Raw genomic sequence first — 6,319 nt, forward strand, 5'->3', positions numbered from 1 at the left:
CCGCACTGCATCAGACAGTCAAGCGAACTTCATGATTTGTCTTATCGGACGTAAATTTTCTTAGATGAGCTTTTTTGTGAGTTTTTGTTGACATTATTTTATGAACGACAAAAGAACACACTGCTTCGGACGGAAAGCCGCACTACATCAGACAGTCGAGCAAACTTCATGATTTGTCTTGTCAGGCGTAAATGTTCTCAGATGAGTTTTTTGTGAGTTTTTGTTGACATTATTTTATGAACGACAAAAGAACACACTGCTTCGGACAGAAAGCCGCACTGCATCAAAGAGTTAAGCGAACTTCATGATTTACTTGTCGGACGTAAATTTTCTCAGATAAGTTTTTGTGAACGACAGAAGAACGCACTGCTTCGGACGGAAAATCGCACTGCATCAGACAGTCAAGCGAACTTCATGAATTTTTTTTTGTTGGACGTAATTTTTCTCGAACGAGTATTTTTTTTCTTTTTTTAAACATTTTTTTATGAATCAGAGTGGACAGCAGAGACGAGTGCAAATGAACCTCAACATACATGGAAGTGAACCACATTACTATTTTTTGTTTCGATAATTTTTTCACACTTCCACGCTTTGTGCAAGTGAACAACATCACTCTCAAAAATGAACCACGTCTGAGGACCAAACACACTGCATGTAATGAGTAGCGAGCTCCTTCTGAAGGTGTTTTTGTTTCGGAGTACCAAGTGAACCTCAAAGGAGTTTTATAGCGAACTGCGTGATAGAATAAAGTGAGCTTCAAAACATACATATCCACTCATTATTTTCACATAGCCACGCAACCATCCGGTACACAGCAGAATCAACGACACAAGTACCCAACCGAACTACACTAGGGCAAAGACTACAAAATGACCATCCATTCTTACTAGTCTTTCTCTTTTGCGTTCCTCATAAACAACAAAATGGACTTCAAATGAACATTAATGTTCTCTTCTCTTTTTCTTACTGAGTGCACTGCAAATGATTTCTAGAAGAAAAAAAGAGTGAGCTGCAAAACAACTCACTCAGCGACGAGGGACTGCAGTATGGTCACCGGCAAAACGCACGACATGCATGATTAGCTGGCGAACCCCAAGTGCACACTAGAGGAGCTACATGTTTTGAGAAGTGAACCTCTTGCTACTAACCGCTTAGTATTTTTATACTGAGCCGCTTCGCAATCTCACACAAAACTGCATACTGAACTCCATGATGAAGTGTGTATGACTTTTCTTTGTCTTTTTCGTCAACCGCCGAACCACAAGGCACAAACCATCGTCGTTTTGCCAACCGGCGCCACCGCACTGCACCTGACGCGCCACCGTGCTGCACCTGACGCGCCACCGCACTGCACAGAGAAAAGGAGACGGGGTTAGGAGGATGTGGCGCTGGAACTGAAGTGCTAAAAACAGGGGGGTCAGGAGGATGTGGTGGTTTGCAGGGGCAAAACGGGTGGCCGCCGGCGTTGGGGGTGGATCCCGTGGCCCCCCATCAGCGTTCGAAGGGGTGGACCGAACTACAAACGCCTGTTTGGTCGAGCTGCACGCTGCTGTGGGCAGAACTGCACCCCCATGTGCACCTCGCCGCCGCTGTTGGAGGGAGGAAGGACGCTGCGGTCGTAGGATGCAGTCCAGGTGGTCGACGCGCGTGGTCGCCATGGTGCTCACGGAAGGGGAGGTGATGGCCGCCCGCACCCACACAGGGACAGGAAGACGCGTGGGGATCCAGCCTCCTTGGGAACACGCGGGACCGCCGCCCACTCCCAGCCCGGGATCAGATCTCCAAGCGGTGGTAGGTGAGCCGCCGGCCATCCAGCACAGCGGCGCTGGTGCGACCAGAGGTTGGAGGGCGGTGCCGGTCAGGAGGGAAGGGGGCGCCGGAGGAAGATGCCAACGGGGAGGACCGGGCGCGTTCCAGATCTCGGGCGCGTAGCTTCCAGCACCGTTGCTGAGCGGCGCCTCCTCGATCTGGCGCGGGGCAGCAGGTTGGTAGCCAGAGAGGGGCGGCGCGGTGGGAAGGAGGTGGGGCTCTGCGGAGGAGAAGGATGAGTCCCGTCGGTGGGGGTAGGTGTGGGTGGAAGGCCGGTCGGTGGAGGGTGCCCGGCCGGCGCGGCGCGGCGCTGGTGGCTGCCGGCGATGGCGGTAGAAGGTGATGAGGATTGGGGTTGGTCTGGTGCGAGGCGTGAAGGGGCGGCGCGGGGAGGGAGGTTGTGCGGTGGAGGCGTTGGGGTGGGAGGTGGTTCGGAAAGGAAGGAGATGGGAAGACGAAGGTGGGAGGAAGTGCGGGTGGTGGGCACGAGTGGGGGAGCGGGGGTGGGTTTCGGGCTGGGGTTGACCTGGCTTTTTTTTTCTTTTTGTGCTGTTGGGGTCGGGTGGCTGCGGGTGTATAGGGTGTTAGGAGAATAAGCCTTCGGTGTTAGGAGAATAAGCCTTCGGTGTTATCTATCTACTATCTACTACCTCTATAAAAGCATGAGAGCGGAGAACCAAATCATTTTATTCGTTGAAACTTGTAATTTGATGGTCCAAATGGTTCCAATTTATCAAACGTGTTTTACACTTTAATTACCCACCAATGCCACTCCACGTTTCCACTAACCCACCGATCCCATGCTAATCCATCCGTACCCCTTCGTCGTCCTAGAATACATGAGCACGATGCCACGATCCACATGCCATCCCTCCCCTATTGCTGTCGCCAACCGCTTGGAGGGTCACCGATCACCGCTCCTCCACTCCGCCGCCCCGCCACCGCCCCATGCCGTCGCCACACCCCTATGAGCGCTCGCATCTGCTTAAGCGTGGGTCGCGGTCTCGCCGCCAGCCGATTCTCCGCTGGACCAAGGCTTAATCTGCTTAAGAGTGGGTTACGGGAGGTGTGTCTCCGTCCGAGTGACTGCACTGCCGAGGCAGCAGCGGTCGTCCAGGCCGCCACCCAGGAACCGCGGCCCTCCTCCGCAGACCCGCCAGCATGGGCTGCCGCCCAGGCTCCACGACGACAACGGCGAAGAACAAGGTACGCCAGGGAGGCGAGGCCCTGCTGGCGCACCCAGTCGCCACCACCAGGGGCGCGGGACGCCGAGAGGCTTAGCCGAGTGGCCGCCGTCCAGGGAGCAATCCAGACGCGCGTCGCCGGCAGGCATGGCCCGCTCGCCCGACGCTCTGCGGCTGGATGAGAATTTCGACGATGAGGCAGGGTATAGGGACTATGACAACGAGGAGGCCGAGGGGGAGGTGGAGGTTCGCTGGGGGGACATGGTCGGGCGACGCCATGCCCAAGCCACCCGCTGGCTTCGTCCTTGACGACCATGGCCAGTGCATCGCTCCCGCCTCCAAGCACATCGTCACCCTCGTCAGGTGCTCCACATTCAGTTTTCTCCTAGCTAGCAGTTCATACTTGAAATGCATTATCCAAGTTCATCTTGCAAATTTGTGCAGATTGATGACGCGAACAATAGTCCATTGGAGTGCATAATCGGGAGGGTGTTCAGCAGTACGTAGGATCATGAGTGCTTTCTTCTCTTCTCTGCTCGGTCGACTGTGATTAACCACACTCTACAAATTAGTTGCAAACTTGCAATGTTCATTAGTGATTTCCCTCTCCTATGATTACTTATTTCGTGCCTGTGCAGGTGCTCAAGAGCACAAACTTCAGTGGCTGGATCGCTGTATGTCACTAACTACATACATTACTCATTTATAGTTCAAACATGGTTTCAATTGATGCTAGAAATATTTATTTCGGATAATGTAATTGATGTGTGTTTGTAGGTTGCCTCTCTTGGGTGATATGGATTTTTTTGCGGTTTCTCATAAACTGCAGTGTGTTATGCAGATGGAAAAAGCATTCAGGTTCTGCATCCTGCCCAGCAGGTTATTTGTTATGACACAAGAACTTTATTATGGTTTTTGATAAAAGAAATATGGACTTCGAAATAGCTTGAAGGTTATCGATTATATGTAGCAAGGCCATTTGATTAAGTTGGCTCTTTCTTGACACCATTTTCTATGCAAGCTATTTGAATACATATTTTCCAAAACAAAGTACATAAGTGTGTTTGGGTGAGGCCCAGATTAAACATCTCACATTTTGTTTCAGAAATCATCTCTACTTAAGTCCAAGAGGTCACCAGGTGAAGGGATGGATAAACTATTAGGTTGCATTAATTTGGAGCTATGAAACTGGTAAAAGGATTATAGTTGCTGCAACTCCTAGGGTCAAGGTTTGTTCCACATTTCTATAATTTTATTTATATTTGTACTAATTTATCACATATCATGCATCTTTTCTCCTTTAGACTAATTATTACAATAGAATATATTGGCCAATAGACTGCCATTCTCACCTTTGGTATTGCATCTTTTTTCTTGACAGCCTGTTACATTGGAACTTGGTGAAGATTGTCGTATTTGAGTATGTTGACATTGACAAAAGGTACATGCCGAATGCTGAGACATATATACGTTGTGTGAGGCAGAGGTTAAATGCTCTGTAAATAAAGAGAGACAACAAGGATTGGTGAGTTTATGATCCCACTTTCGTACTGTTTTTATACAAGAACAACAATGAGCGACATATGTACTTCTCATCCAATTAGTTTTCTAGCACGTAAATGTAACTATTTCTTCATGCACGTGAGAAAGAAAAATATTAGTTCCTACATGTTTGAGGATATGTATAACCATACTATGGAATGCAATTGTGCCGAGGAGGAACGAGGATGAGAGATGTGTCATGCTAGACATATTAGCAAATTCTTAGTTCATTTGATTACATTCATGAGTATTATTCTATTCCAACATACGGGCTTTGTTCAGTGCATATACAGATATACTATCTTATAGAAATATGTTGTTCAGGGATGAAGAGGTGGATAAGTTTGTGCTTTACTTACTAAATGTCCAGATCTGTCTTGCTTCTCAGCCAAGGCCTACATTTAGAGTATACATATTCATATGTAAGTGATTTAAGGTCAATTACCTCCCCCTGTTGTAATGCTCATCATCTTAATTCAGACATTGTTATATATATGCACCATGGTTCACGACTATACTTTTTTTCCGTAGGGCCTATGCAAATCCATTTGGAACAGTGTTAATATTTTACATTTTGCTACAAATAGTTGTGTGCTGCAGGTGTCTATACACGGGAACCAAAGAAGGCAACTCGGCAGTTTCTCCCTGCCCTAATCAAAATTCACAATGATAGGAGGGCACAGAGATCATGCTACCATGGAATCCATCCATTTTCATTGCCTTGCTGTTTTCTAGCTTGTTTCTTGATATTCAATAGCCATATACCTTTAGGACTTGGGATGTGATTTCACATGCATCGCGTAGCTGATGCTTTTGCCGGTTCATGATGAGCTATTTTTGTGTAAAGCTACTATTGGCCGTGGAAAGACTAGCTATGCATGGCTCAATTTTATTGAGCTTAGATGAAAATTTGAGTGAACCGACTAAATTCATACAAAAAAGGGGCCAAGTACAACCCCAAATTAGAGACACGATGGGATGCCCATCCTGGTCACTATTAGATTTTGTTATTTGTCATCTAAGAGCTACTATTAGACTTACAATCTTCATCTAAGAGCTACTATTAGACTTACAATCTCGAATGGCTACCTGTATTTTTTAATTTGTTTGTGGATCTGGAATGGCCATTATTTGGGCATAGGACATGCTAGTACGTTTTCTGAAAGTTGCAGGAGAGGCATGCTATTTAAAATGGATAGATTGCAAAAAAAAATGTACCTCCATTGGTCAGGACCTGGCCATGGAAGAATGAACACTAAATGTTGTCAAATGAACTACATTGGTCCGGATCTCCATGTAATAAGTGTTATTCTTGCTGCACTGGCTCGGGCATCCGCATTGTCCGTCGACGGGTATGTATGGGCCGTCGCTTGGTACAGCCGCAGGGGGAATGGCTGGCCATTGAACTACATTGGTCAGACCTGTAGGTAATGAGTAGCATGATTCATGTCTTATTTTGGTGATAAAGATATGATATCGATGCAGCCTGATGGTTTGCTGTGAGCGAAGCGATGCCGTTCTATGAGGGAGGCGAGCGGGCCAACGGCAACTGTTGTGAGTCGGGCGAAGCGGCTCTGTCAACGGGTATGTATGGGCCGTCACTTGGTATAGTCGCAGGGGGAAGGGATGGCCATTGAACTACATTGGTCAGGACCTGTAGGTAATGAGTAGCATGATTCATGTCTTATTTTGGTGATAAAGATATGATATCGATGCAGCCTGATGGTTTGTTGCGAGCGAAGCGATGCCGTTCTATGAGGGAGACGAGCGAGCCGACGACAGCT

The 6,319-nt window shown here is 47.8% G+C and overlaps 1 pseudogene; it reads left to right on the top strand.

The window, feature by feature from the left end:
- Positions 1–2,135: 2,135 nt before the first annotated feature.
- LOC125516696 lies at positions 2,136–3,912 on the top strand (annotated as a pseudogene).
- The last annotated feature ends 2,407 nt before the right edge of the window (positions 3,913–6,319 follow it).

The sequence above is a fragment of the Triticum urartu genome, chromosome 6, assembly GCF_003073215.2.
Source record: "Triticum urartu cultivar G1812 chromosome 6, Tu2.1, whole genome shotgun sequence".
Taxonomy (NCBI): domain Eukaryota; kingdom Viridiplantae; phylum Streptophyta; class Magnoliopsida; order Poales; family Poaceae; genus Triticum; species Triticum urartu.